Source organism: Oxyura jamaicensis, chromosome 7 (assembly GCF_011077185.1).
Source record: "Oxyura jamaicensis isolate SHBP4307 breed ruddy duck chromosome 7, BPBGC_Ojam_1.0, whole genome shotgun sequence".
Taxonomy (NCBI): Eukaryota; Metazoa; Chordata; class Aves; order Anseriformes; family Anatidae; genus Oxyura; species Oxyura jamaicensis.
In genome coordinates, this window is record NC_048899.1 from 33,875,409 (window position 1) to 33,888,946 (window position 13,538).

Below are 13,538 nucleotides of genomic sequence, written 5' to 3' on the forward strand. Positions count from 1 at the left end.
TTCTTTGTTTTCTTCATCATCTTCCACAATGCCAAAGCAATTATTCACAAGACATTTTAATTTCCAAGGGAAGCCTGGAATCTTGGGGCTTTCCTCGCATCGTTCCTGGCAGTACCCTATGGGAGGGGTTGTGTTTCCCAGATCCAACTCTAAGCTTGCCATTAGGCAGCTGAGGCGACGAGTAAGCACAATACACGCTACTGATTTCCTATACTCAGTGCCACAGCGAGGAGATCAAAGAGGTAGAACCTGTAATGCAAACCCTGCTGCTGCTAAATTTGGGATAGGTGTCGTAGGGCACTGCAGCCTGGAGTGAGCTACTTAGTCAGCCATTAGCTGAAACTTGTATTTATATATATATATTTTCTGCTTCATAACTCAGAAGTTTTCTTTGACGCTCAATATCAAATGTTGTACTTTGAATGATAATGAAAAAAAAAAGTAAAAATAACTAAACCAAAAAAAAAAAAAAAAAGGCAAAACAAAACAGCCAACCCCTCAACCATTTAAATCCTTAGCTTCTAATAAATAATTTTTCATTGTAAAGGTGATTGTGCTCTTTGGCATCTTATTTTGGGCAGTGGAAACAGTCTTCCTCTCCCTCCCTCCTGGTTTCTTTCCCTATGTTTCTTTACATATCAACTCCATTTCCTGTTCTTTCTCAGTTCATTGTCGGCCCTTCAGCACAAGGCACAGGTGCCCGGCACCAGCCCACTGCATCCACCTTTAAATTGCAGCCCAGGTGGGTGGGGAGCTGCTGGGGGAGGAAGGAAATGCTTTAGGAGGGTTGTGGCTGGGGAAATAATACAAGCTTCTTGGTTTTGTTTAGAATCCAGACCAAAATTACTGAAGAAATTTGGGTGGAGCAATGCTTTGGCCCCCTGGAGATGCAACTTCTCTGTGTGGATGAAGAGAGGCAGGCCTTGGCTTCCAGGAGAGTTATCTGGGAGGTCTGGCAGAGCCTGCTGCCAATGTGCCTGGTTCATGCTGAGCAGGAAGAGCTTTGGAATTCATCAGAGAGACTAAGGAGTCAACCCTGAAACAAGGTAGGATTTGTTGTTACTTTTTATTTTGCATTTGCTGGAATTTTATTTGAAAAACCTTGTGGCTGCAGGAAACCAGGTGCTTGAAATTTGAGCAAATGTGGGAAAGGCAAAAAAAAAAAAAAAAAAAAGCCAGTTAGGAGAAATTCTTTCTTGAAAAGATGCCCAGGAGTACAGGCATGGGTTTGTAATGAAGTTTGCCACGTATTCCAGTCAACACTATTTTGCTTTGCCCCTTGCTCTGGAAAACCTGTCTCAACCAGGGCAAGCTTTGCCAGCTGCCTGAAACTGGCATATTGAGGGCAGCTGGCTTAGTTAAGGAGAGCAGCAATAACTGATGGATGGCCTGCTGCCTCTTCCTATGTAGAGCCAGGCTGCGGTTTGTTCTGCGTTGACCTCAGTTTTTACCCCTCCATAAAGCTGGTGTGTGAAAACTGAAGTACAGCGGTGATGCTATGCTACCTTTGAAAGGTCTGGAGCAGGCAAAGTAGTGAGTAGCACTCTTCTGCTTGGAAAGTGCAGTAGCAATTAGTCTGCAATGGCCTTGAGGTTACAGGACTTTAAAATTTCAGCCTGTTTGATACTGCTGGCCTTAATGGGAGATGTGGTCTCTGGCGGTGGAGGCACCAACCCATAAAGCTGGAGTGACCAGCTGAGGGAAGGAGCGTTCCAGCTGGTGACACTGGAGAGGTTTTCTGCCTCTTACAGTGGAAAGAGGCATACCTGTATCGTGTTGCTTTCATTTCCATGCACTGGGTCTTTGAGAAATGTGTTGCTCGTTTTTCTCACTTGCTGAGTTCTGTCAGCTTTATTTGTAGGACTAAGCTGAAAAGGCCCACGGAAGCCTCTGCCATCTTTAAAAGTCTCAGAACTAGAGAAAGAAAAACTTGTCACTAATTTTTATTTTTAGTAAGCAATGGAGAGGAAGGCAGAAAAGCAAGGGTTTGCCCAGGTGGATTAGTAAAGTTAATTTTCTTGAATCCAAAAAAATTCCTCAAAAGCATTATGTAAAATTAAAAATCTTACCAGACTTCTTTGATCTGATGATTAGTGGAAACAAGTACTGCTGTAACTTTTCAATCAGCAAATATCATCAATAAAGTAATGAATCAAGGGAAATATTCGTTGTAGGACTAAATAAATCATGAGAGACAGCCTGGGACTTGGTGCAGCCATGCAGTTCTGTCCTTATTAATCAGATCACATCCGGCACGACGCAGCCCGAGTGCGAATGGGGAGCGTAGTGAGCAGAAACCTTCCACGGCAAAACTGAAGCATGTGGTATTTAAAGGCCTATAGGTCAAAATTCATTTTAGAAGTCAAAACCATTGCTGTAAATAGATAATGCTCCTTGCCCTGCCATTAGCAGTATGCTTCCAGTCATTTCAAAGCAGCAGTGGACATTAATTTGGGATGCGCTTTGCAGGTCTCATGCTCCAGAGGAGTTTGACCGATAAACTCTACGCTTTGTATTTCATGCTGCAATAACAATACATTCGGGATCAGATTTTATGGCCAGTGATATGATTTTTTTATTTTAATAACAGAAAAACATAGACTATCAATTTACCAGAGGGACAAAAAGTAGTTAAACGTTTCTTCCTGAAAGGCATGTGTAATCTGGTATGTATGGACTCCTCCAAAGTTACTCCACAAAGCTCACCAGAAATGTTTGTTTAGCAACTGCAGTTTCCACACTCCTACAACATTTGTAACGGTCTTCTAGAAAGCTCTTACTACTATTAATTTTCTAGGAAAAAGCAATGTTCCAGATGAAATCTGTCGATACCGGTGCTCAATGCAATGTGTGTGGCAACACAGGCCTTACTGAAAGGAGTGAAAAGATGCAGGGACATTCAAAAAAGAAAAACCATTATAGCAAGGTGGCTTCTGTTTGCTTTGTCACTTGTCCTTCTTTTCACAGTGGTTGAAAGGGCTTTGAAAAACCTTATCTGCTTTTACTGGAAGCTGATTTTAGTGGCCATGTGTGAATGCACCAACAGGGAACAGTCCAAGCGCAGAGCTCTGCCTACGCGGAATGGCCTTGAGCTGTGGCTTTTGACCCGTTGTCTTCAGGTCAACTTATTTTTATTAAAGGATCGAGAAGAATAACTGGGAAAAAAACATGCTACTTATAAGTAGGTTGACAATTACGGTATATAAATCTGCTTTTCCGCTGGAACATTTTTAAGGGCCTGTCAGCACACAGAAGGTGGAAATCATGGATTTATCTATCCAGTTTAATAAAGCAGTGGTTTTACGCAGTTGGATGTGATTACACAGTGAGGCACAGAAATAATTTCTTCCTTTCAGAAGAGAGACAGTGCCACGTGTATGGCTATGTCCGTGGTACCTTTTGGTTCCTTCCTGTGTCTGTCCTGCAGTGCCACGCCTGGCACACATTGCATAGAGGGGCCGTACTGACAACCTTTCCTGTGCTGACGCCTTCCCAGAGCGTGCAGGCTTTTATCCACCAGGGCTGGCTGTGGGTTATCCTGCAGTTATTCCTCAGGGCAGAGACAGCTACTTGGTGCCTCTCTTCCTTCCATTCGTGACTGCCTAATGAGACTCAAAACATGATCAGTCGCTCTGTAGTGTGTATTTCGTATCAAAAGGAAGTCGCTGACTGCAGGCAGGAGGTCATTCAGTATTGCTGCCATCAGCTTCAGATATTTCTGCATTAAAACCCAAACCCAACGTTACAGGCACTGAACCATCTGTAGGCACAAGTAGGCTTATTGTTGCTTAACTTAGCACAAATGAAGAGGTTTATGTACTTCTACCTGCTTTTGTGTGATCAGTGCTCCTAAACAGTGAGAGTCTGCTGCTCTCACTCTTGTGTCAGAGTTGAACAAGATGCAAAGAGGTCCTTTTATTTTATTAAGTGTGTGTTGTTGCTCTCTGCTCCCTCCCAGCAATGTGACTTGACAATAACAGAGACAGGTCTTCGTAATGCAATGTCAATAGGTTTTTCTTTTCCCCAGAACAGCCTGACATACCTGTAATCCTCCTCCTCGGGGTTCATTTCTCTGTGACCTGAGCCCCAGCTTGCACACAGCATGCCTGTGTAACTGTGGCTCAGGCTTCTGAGAAATCTGCTAAACTGATAGAAAGAGCTGCAATAAAGCACGGGGAACGTAGCCATGCAAAACGAGAGAGGTGAAACTACAGAGATAAGGCAGGTGAGAAGTGCATAGCAGGCAGTTCAAGGACTCCCAAGGAGAACAAACACAAAGTGTTGCACAATTCTAAGGAGAGTATAAGCTCAGGGGGTGTATATATATCAGACAACAGCTAATTGGTTTATACCTGGGTGTCTCCTGCTTGCAGATCTCTTTATGCATGCTAGATGTTGCCTTAAGTGATGTGGGGAGAGCCAAGAATTTGCCTTCAGAGGGAATTGCAGGCAATCGTGCCTTCAGTTTGCCTGAGCGTGGCCTTTATTCTCAGCTGATTATTTGCCCACAAACTTTCTCCTTGCTAATAGCTCCTCCTCCTTCAGGAGTAAGCCAGGTTTTTAAAATCATCTTCAGACCTTTTGTGCTTGAAGTCATGGAAGGACTGAAGTCCAGCTGTAGCTTAATCAGTCATCAGAGCTTCACTCACAGGTGGCTTCAGTAGCTGTACTGCCTATTTGGACTCCTGACCTCTTTTGACTGAGCTTCATGTCCAAAGCATTTCATGTGTACAAGGAAAGAATGTTGAGGAAAAAATTCTCAGCTCTCCTGACTGTGTTCTATAAATGATTAAATGAAATAATTTTGTAGGTATAGATGCTTGCATAAGGCTAGGGGTTGCCTAATACAAGCAATACTAGAAGATAGTCTGAGATGTTTTGTTTATCAGGAAAAAAATATGAAGGATTGTAAAGATGTTTGAAGTATTCTTAATGTGGAGCAGATCTAATTTTTAGCTGTGGTGATGTTCATTGTATATTGCATAATGTGGGAAATTTTCATCTCCATCAGCCTGTCACGTAAATAAAGTTTTGGAGCATTTTCTGAAGCTAATGGTTGCTAGTGGCTTCTGTATTTGTAAGAGACTCCACCAGAACATCGCTCACAGCTGAATCTGGTTGGATTGCAGAACTGAAGCATACTTCATTGCCATACCTTCCACTGGTGGTGTTGGACATGTGTGGAAGCTTCCTGGAGAAGTGGTATACACAATAAATGTTATTAACCTAGACAAAATGCAGCAGCAGAGCTAAAGGTTGTTTCTAAGTAAGCAACCACTAATCTCTCTTGGTTGAAAAAACCCCGAACAAAATGCTAACTTATCTAAGAATTTCAGAGATTGCTTCTACAACGTCAGATTGTTTCTGCTGAAGGTCTGAAACAATGCAGGCATAGCAGGCTGCCAGAGATTGCTTTGTCTGGATGCCAAGATGAGACGTAACTCCTCTTCAGATACCGAGTCAATGAAGAAAAGTGGTATGTGTAAGAGCCAGGAAAAGCCAAGGGCAAGGACTTAGAGGGTGCATGTTTAGATGTAGACAGCCAAAATCAAGTATCCAGATTCTTTGTATCCATACACCTAGTTCATTCTCACTTCCATTTGTAGGCACTGTTCTTGATTCCCAATAATGGGACAGGAAGCAAGAAGTTGGCTCCTCATAAATATTGATCAGTTTATTTTCTAACTGCACTTAGGTGCCAGTTAACCTCAGCGATTTGAAACTGTCCAGATCAGATACTGTTAGCTGCAACTCAATGGCTGTTCTATTAGGTGGACAGAGCACAGTTATCTCTTGCTTCTGCTAAGCTGTGGCTTAATTTCTTGTATGTTTCTACATCCTAAACTATTTCCCATGCATAACTCAAAGTTAAGCAAACGTTGTTTGTTTCTTTGGTGGTATCATCCATATATAAAATAATATATTATTCTCTATATATACACATGTATAAAATCAGCTCTGAGGAATCTTGTTATGAAAACTAATCCCCTCTGCTTTAGCAAACACTATCAAACCTCTGCTGTGTTATCTGTAACACCACATGTAATATTTATATTTCAAATGACAGAACAACATAGATTTCTGAAAGCAGATAAATTAGAGCTCCAGTTCTAATGGAGCAGATTCCATATTTTTTTGTCCTAAGATACGTTACAACAGTTGTTAAACTGGGCTATAATGTGAGGAGACAGAAAGCTGGCTTGGACCTTCAGGAACAGCTGGTGGGTTCTGGCATGCCTGCTCATGCGGTATTATCAGTATTTTAAATATAATTACATTAGATCCCGTTGCCCTGTTTTAACCTCATCTTTGTTAAATACTAATTCAGAGGAGTATTACAATATGTCAAACTTACTAAGATGGGAGGAAATACTGGAAAAGAGAAGTCAGGGAGGAAATGGAAATTAATGGTAAAGTAAAAAGGAAACAAAGAGAAGAGGACGAGAAGAGCATCAAAGTGAGGAAGAATTGTCATTGGCCTTGTTGAATACAAGGTGTTTGGGAACTGAGAAGCCATACTTGAAATTAGGATGTATTGGGGAGAGCTAGAAGCCAGAGAAGTGGAAGTCTGTTTGCCTGTGTTTATAATATTAGGTTGATGCAGGCCTTTTATTGCTGTTCATCGCTGTAAGTCTTACTATTTAAATTGCTATTACCTTGGGGGTCTTTACATCATTTTACTCTATTAATACTGCTTAGCAGTACAATGTATTTGAGCATCTTGCTTTTACAGTTCATCTGTTTCAACTCAAAGCAGGCTGAATTTCAAAGGCATGTTGAAATTGGGATTCTTTGAGATAGTCCGTGGCGATAATTGCCTGGTAATGCTCTCCACAAGTGAGCAGCTGGTTTCAACTTCTGCTCCTTGGCAGATGGACTCTCAGAGACTCAATAACTCGAGGAGCTGCAAGGAGGAGCCTGGGGGAGCGGGTGCCCATCCTGGCAGGCACTGGGAGCGCTGGGGAGCAGGAGGCAGGGAAAAGCCCCAGGTTGGGCACCCAGACCTGGTGGGCTGGGCGGACCTCGTGGCACCGTCACAGGAGCCCACTCCAGCATGGGAGCCATACCAACTACCCTTACAAGCCCAAACCAAGGGCATTTGCAGTTATTTATTTGTGAAGTCTATATGCTTTTACATGTTGGAAGACCCTCCTGAGACTTTGCTTTATGATGATGTTGTGTGTATGTGATCTGTTGTAATATAAAAAACCACTATATTTGACAGAAGTGCTCCCTCTCACAAGTGCTGAAGCAGCTGCTACTTGCTGTGTGATGCATGTGGAATTTTGGCCACTTCTGGGGGGACAGGGAAAGGCTAATGTGGTCACCTCAAGTGAGGAAAAAGCACAACGCCTCTGAAAAATCCTTTGCTCCTTAACGTGTATTTTGAAGTGGCCAAGTCATTCTGGCGACAGCATCGAAATGACATGGGATGCACGAGCTGGTCGCTCTTTTCGTGCTTACATAAAATGGCCAGCCACATATACTTCTGCTGATACAGCAGCTTAGAAAGTGAGAGGGACACACCTAGTCTCCTTTACTAGGGTACAAGAGGACACGTTAGAAGGCTGCCTATGTGCTATGAAGACTCAAGTTATAGACATGCCCTACAGTGTCTAGCCTGAAAGAATCACACCCTACAAATTGAAACAAACCTTACATATGATGGACTGAAAAATGCACTTTTGTCCTACCGGCCACAGCATTTAATACCAATTCTTACTTATAGGACTTACTTATAGGAGGTTGGAAGTGCAGCTAGCAGTGTTCATTCTATCAAGCATGTTTTGGTTCTGAGAATGCAGAGTTAGGAATTTAGAGTGACTGAAATCTGTACTTTGATTTCATTTTTACTAAAATTATCATACGGAAAATATCTAGCAATAGTAAAATTTGGGAGCCCATTATTTTAAATTTTTAGGTGTGTGCTCACAGATACCCTGCTGCTGCCTGTTATACCAGTAGGAAAGGAGGAAAATTGTTATATATGTCTGCATATTGTTTGGTAACAGGAAAATATATTGTGTCTTCAAGAATTTTGAAGAGGCAAGGATACAAGAGCTGGTTTTGCTGCTAGAAATGATGTCCAAAACTGCAGATACAGGGCTGGAATTCCACATTTGCAAACCTTTCTGAGTGGCTGTACCAACAGACTTTGTCCAGCTTATCTCTGCTTTCCAGAAATCTTTTAATTTCTGTGAAACATTAGTTTGTTAAAAAAAGAAAAAAAATCAAGGAGAACTTAACTCTTTGCCTCAGCCCCAGAAGGGTTGCAAGCGACACAATGAGAGTATTTTGCTGTGAGAGAATGTATAGGAATGTGGATTTGACAAAATGAAATAAACTATTGTGTAGGGTTTTTGTTTCTCTTAAAGTTTCTGCTTTAGGGATTTTGCACAGAGCCCTTACAACTAAGCAGCAACATGCTGCCATCTCCTGGCGAAATGCACGACAGGCACTCAAATACCAGCAAGTACTATCGCATTTATGTCACAACTTTTTATTTAAATTGGTACGCTGTAGAAAACCACACAGTTTAAAAAAAAAAATCGAGCAAAAAGCATATTTGATCAGAATAAAAAATTACAATGAAACGGAGTGAAGCAAGTGCTATAAATCACAGCATTACGCAAGTCATCAATATGCAGCACGTAAAAATTGTATTCTGCATTAGAGAGGAAATGTGGGAGGAAATAAACCAATTATTTATGAATGATTCATCCCTTTCTCGATGTGCTGAGAAGAGGAGAAATATGCAGCGTTTCCCTCCAGGAAGGTACTGGAGATAGAAATGGTCCTACACCTACAAACCCAAAAGGTAACAATTGCGTGAACATGTGTGCTGAGCAGTACTCAGCGTGGGAGAGATTCAGTGGCAAAAATGGCACTTGTAATCCCCTCTGGAGCTGTCTGACTTCACACACCTGAATGAGCAACAGGTCTTGGTGCTTTTAACTCTTTGATGCAGTCCCTTAGGAGTAGGTCCGTAAGGTGCACGCAGCCAGCGCATCACCTGGGGGGAAAATGTGTAAGCAAAATCATTCTTCAGTGCTCCTAATGAATCGTTCTGGTCCTGTTTTTCAAAGCATGGTCTGCTTTGGTTTCCCAGGTTGCTATACAACACGGGAAGAAGGGGAAAGAAAATAAAATAAATGCTTTCACTGAATTTCACTGAAAGTTCCCTGCTAAATTTCACTAAGTATTTTGTATATGAATGAAGAAATTCATTAATTATTCCTTCATTCACAGAAGATAGGAAACTATATAAAACTCATGACTACTTGATATGTCTGTATATTGACCAGAAAGGAAAATGATTGTATTTGTGACCCTGCTTACCATTTGCCACTAGTAATCAAATGTATTTTCAAAGAGGTATCCCTCCCGAAGCTGCAGAAATATCCAAGAGCTTCTTAGCTTTTGGAGACAAGTACTGACTCTCAAGGAGTCCAAGGGAGCAAGTGTCTCACGAGCTCTTGTTCCTCCTGCTGGCAGCATGTCTGGCTGAGGGTGCAAACTGTGCCTCTGCTCATCCCTTCTTGTCCCCCAAACACCTCCTCCTCTTGCTCCAGAAGTCCCCTTCTTCCACTTCCCAGCTTTTCCTGTTCCATCTACTTTGTTGTTTCTGTCTGACAAATGGCTCTTAGAGGAAGAAAATGCTTGTTCACATTCATCCAAAGCACTTTAAAATGTGTGTTCAGTTAAAACTTTCACTGTGAAGTTTACGTTCTGTTCCTTGTTGATAGGACATTTTGTCTTTAGGATCCTCCCTTTGCACATCTGTGTACCTGTTGCATGTTTTTTCAGTGAATGCATGTAATGCTTGGATGGGTTTTCTTATTTGAAGTAGTGAAATATAAATATATTTACTAAAACTTAGTTCTGACCATAAATGAGGAAAATATTCACAAGCACGTTCATGTGTAATTTCCAATGTGTTTTATGCCACCCCATCTCATTCAGAATACCACCAGAAACAATATTTATGTTTTAGAGAGTAATAGATAACATTTGTATTTGGAGAGGAGGTGGTTATTCTGTGATGGAGATAAAAGATTTGCAATGAGGGCTTGTAGGCTGACTTTTCTGTGACGTAGTGTTGGCTCCCTATGATTTTTTTTGTGCTATTTTACTATTCAGATAGTAGGATTTTGTGATGTTAACCTACAGCTGGGTGTTGATACTGCCTGGCCAGTCCAAGACCGGGCAAAACCTGGACAATTGGAAAGCTCAAATGCCTTGAAGCTTCAAAGTGCTCAAATGATGTCTGAGGAAAGGCTGAGCAGGAGTAGCATCTACCTCTTTCCCAGGACACGTGTACTAATGGTGTCCTCAGTTTGTTACTGTGCTGCAACCCAAGTGGCTGAAACTTCAAGTAGCAGCACTGATCTGGGAAAGGCAGTGTTGGTTACGGGGCTGTTGGTCCCTCCCCTAGCCCCCTTTGTGTTTTTTTTTTTTTTTTCTCTTCCATCCCTGTTTGGCTGAAGGACCACAACAATTCCTGAATGCTATTCAGCTACTTAGCACACATTTCTATAGAAACTCAAGCCTACTATGATGGATCAGTTATCTGAGGTTGTATTTTGGAGGAGTAAAAAGGCACAGGGCACATGCAGTGGTCAGCTAACTCACCTGGCTAATATCCCTATTGATTTCTTTTTACAGATTTCTGTTTGAAGGTTAAATAACGTGGCTCAGGTCTGTCCAAATGGTTGTGACATGGTTGTGACCTGCTCTCTTCAGGCAGCACAGACGCTTGGACTTCTGCAGCATAAAAAGACCAAGTAGCCAACAGGCTCTTTTCCTTGCCTGGCTACCACTTCGGCTCCTTGCTTTTCATCCTGTTAGAAGTTGTTGACTGTTGGTGTGCAGCGTATAAAGCTCCTCTCTTTATTGGGCCCTTCAGGGGAGGGGTGAATATCGTATGAGGGCGTACGAGTATCTATCCCTCCTGTTTTTATTTTGGGTGAAGTCCAAAACTGGAAGGCACCTGTTTTCTGGCTCTGGAGGGGCAGCAATCCAAGCTGGTGGAAATGTCACGAACAGCTGATCTTGAAGCAAGGCTGTCAAAACACTTGTGTTTTACAGCCTTAATCCCATTTTAGAACCAAACAAATAATGTTCTGGCATGGTGACCTGCGGAAAGCCTCCTGTTTTCTTTCTGTTGCTTGCTTTTGAAATTTTGTTGAAACCTTATCAAACATTGCTGCTTTCAGAGTCCAGATCCACATTCTGGTACAGTCATAAAGTCAAGTCTTCACTCTGAACATGCCCTGTGCCAACATCCAGGTCTGATGGCCTTGTGAGGCTACCTGTAATGAGCAAAAATGGTAGAAGGTGGGATGTGAAAGAGTTAAAAGCTTGTACCAAAATTATCTCTAACTAAAAAACATTTTGAAAGAAGTTAAATACAGAATTTATAAGGGTACATAAACACTTTGAGTCTTCTACAAGCCTTGACCAGCCAGCTATAGAAACACAGATGGTTTCAATGTTGCCCCTAGCCCTAAATAATTTCAACACAACTTTGCATTTTATTAGAACCTCTGCTCTCTCTTATGCTAAGTATTTCCTGAATTTTTGTATATGGCCTCATGGAAAAGTATAGGAGATGCAATGATGGTGGAAACATTTCTAAAAATGTCTCTATCCTGACTGATTTTTATAAGCAGTCTCTTTGGTTGCTGGGGTGGTGGGATCTCTCTGGTAACAAAACAAGTTCCTTCTAGCTTTTAATCAGGTTTTAAGCTGAAGGTTTGGCTAAATTTATGTGGCAGACTATTTTATTGATAGAAGAGCTTGCCAGACCTCTTTGGCAGTGCTCTCTTTTCACTTAAAGACCTTGGTGTAAATCTTTTTAATGGTTCGGCTACGAAAAATTTCAAAGAATCTTTCCCCGCTTCTTTCCATTGCACTATCATCTGTGTAAATCATCTTGCTTACTCATTCTCTTAGCTACTTTAGATTGTTAGTCTTAATGACAGTACTGCAGTAAAAGTGGGGAAAAAAGTATTTTAAACTGTCATTAGTCCATAAAACTTTGATCATTTATAGTAAGTGGGAATTCATTGTGGACTTCTAAGAGAAGGGAGAGGTCAGTCATACCATCCCCACTTAGTTGTGCACCTAGGTGATAAAGCACACCTCAGGGGAAAAATAGAAGGTGGAAATGTAAGGATTAAATGTGCTAAAACTTTGATGCAGCTACTCTTTGAGTTATAAAATATGATGTAATAAGTACCTAGGACTCTTCTTTGAACCTTTCTCGTGCTTTACTCTAAAATATGCAACACTAAAGTAAGAGTTATTTTAGTGGTGCAAAGTTAGACTGCAATAAATCAACTCAGAGTTATCATTGCCATCATTCAGCAGTTTCTGAAATGTGAATTCCATGCTAATTGTACTGAAAAGGTACTTTCAGTTGTATATTCTAGGTTTTTATTCATTTTTTTATTAAATGCGACAATGGGCTGGAAACTCTTCCAGGGTAAATGTGGGCCCAGTGCAGAGAAATCTTAAAATATCACTAGCATTTTTCTGGTTAAATCTTTAACAAAGCTTTTAGCGAATCCAAGTCTTCTCTGGCACCTAACGCTGTATTAATATGAACTTCAACCACAGACCCTGTTTGCCAAGCTTCGTTAATATTGATACACTGAAATGCATTGACAGATCTTAAATGTACTAAAAACAGACTTTGCTGTGGTGTGTTAGGGGTTGTTGCTGTGGTCTGTTGCCTGGTGGTGTGTTGTTGTTGTTGTTTTTTGTTTGTTTTGTTTTTTTTCTCTTTAAGATGTATCATTTGGCAGACTGAGTCAGTCACGTGAAATGCCAATACTTTGAATACTCACAGCGTAGAACTTGGAACTTAAAGGTGAATTTTTCACTACCTGACAGAAGGATTGCTCAAGTTTCAAGGTGTCATTCAGAACAATTCCATTAAAAAACGTTACGAGATTCAAAGCATTGAATAAGTACTTAGGAACACACCTCATAAAACAGAGAGAGACGTACTATCATCATTAATAAATATAAGTTGTTTTATGTGAGGAAGTATTGGAGTAGCAGTATGTGTGGTGTGTGTGTGTAATATATAGACATCTGAAGATTCCTTCCTGCCATTCTGGCAAATGGCATCTCAGTTCATTCAGTGACTTCCCCCATCCTCACTGTTCACAAACTTGCACAAATCCCATTTAGCCTTTTTGTTGTTGTTGTTGTGCTTAGTTTCAATATAAACAGGTAATTGCAGTAATAATTTGAAAAATCTAACCATCCCTTTTAAATAAGTGGAATATGAAAAATACGCTGTATTAAGCTTGCTATGTAGAACAGTCTGATTTTTTTTGGCTGATTTTGGAATATACTCACCTTATGTAGTTGTTGGTGTGTTTGTATACTACCTTTTAATGTGACCTTATGCTTTTGGTTTGCTGTATTGCTTGCATAAGAATCAACTGACTTTAGCAGGAGTTACCATCTAGGCAAACAGAGCAGAATAACACATGGATTACCTTGTTGAACAGTGTATGTCCTTC

At 41.1% G+C, this 13,538-nt stretch overlaps 1 long non-coding RNA gene across 1 annotated transcript; it reads right to left on the reverse strand.

The window, feature by feature from the left end:
* Positions 1 to 7,456: 7,456 nt before the first annotated feature.
* On the reverse strand, positions 7,457 to 7,799 carry LOC118170161. The gene is made up of 2 exons (XR_004752546.1): positions 7,528 to 7,799; positions 7,457 to 7,489 (listed from the first exon to the last, which is right to left on the reverse strand). It is a non-coding gene; the product is annotated as an uncharacterized LOC118170161 (long non-coding RNA).
* Between the last annotated feature and the right edge of the window lie 5,739 nt (positions 7,800 to 13,538).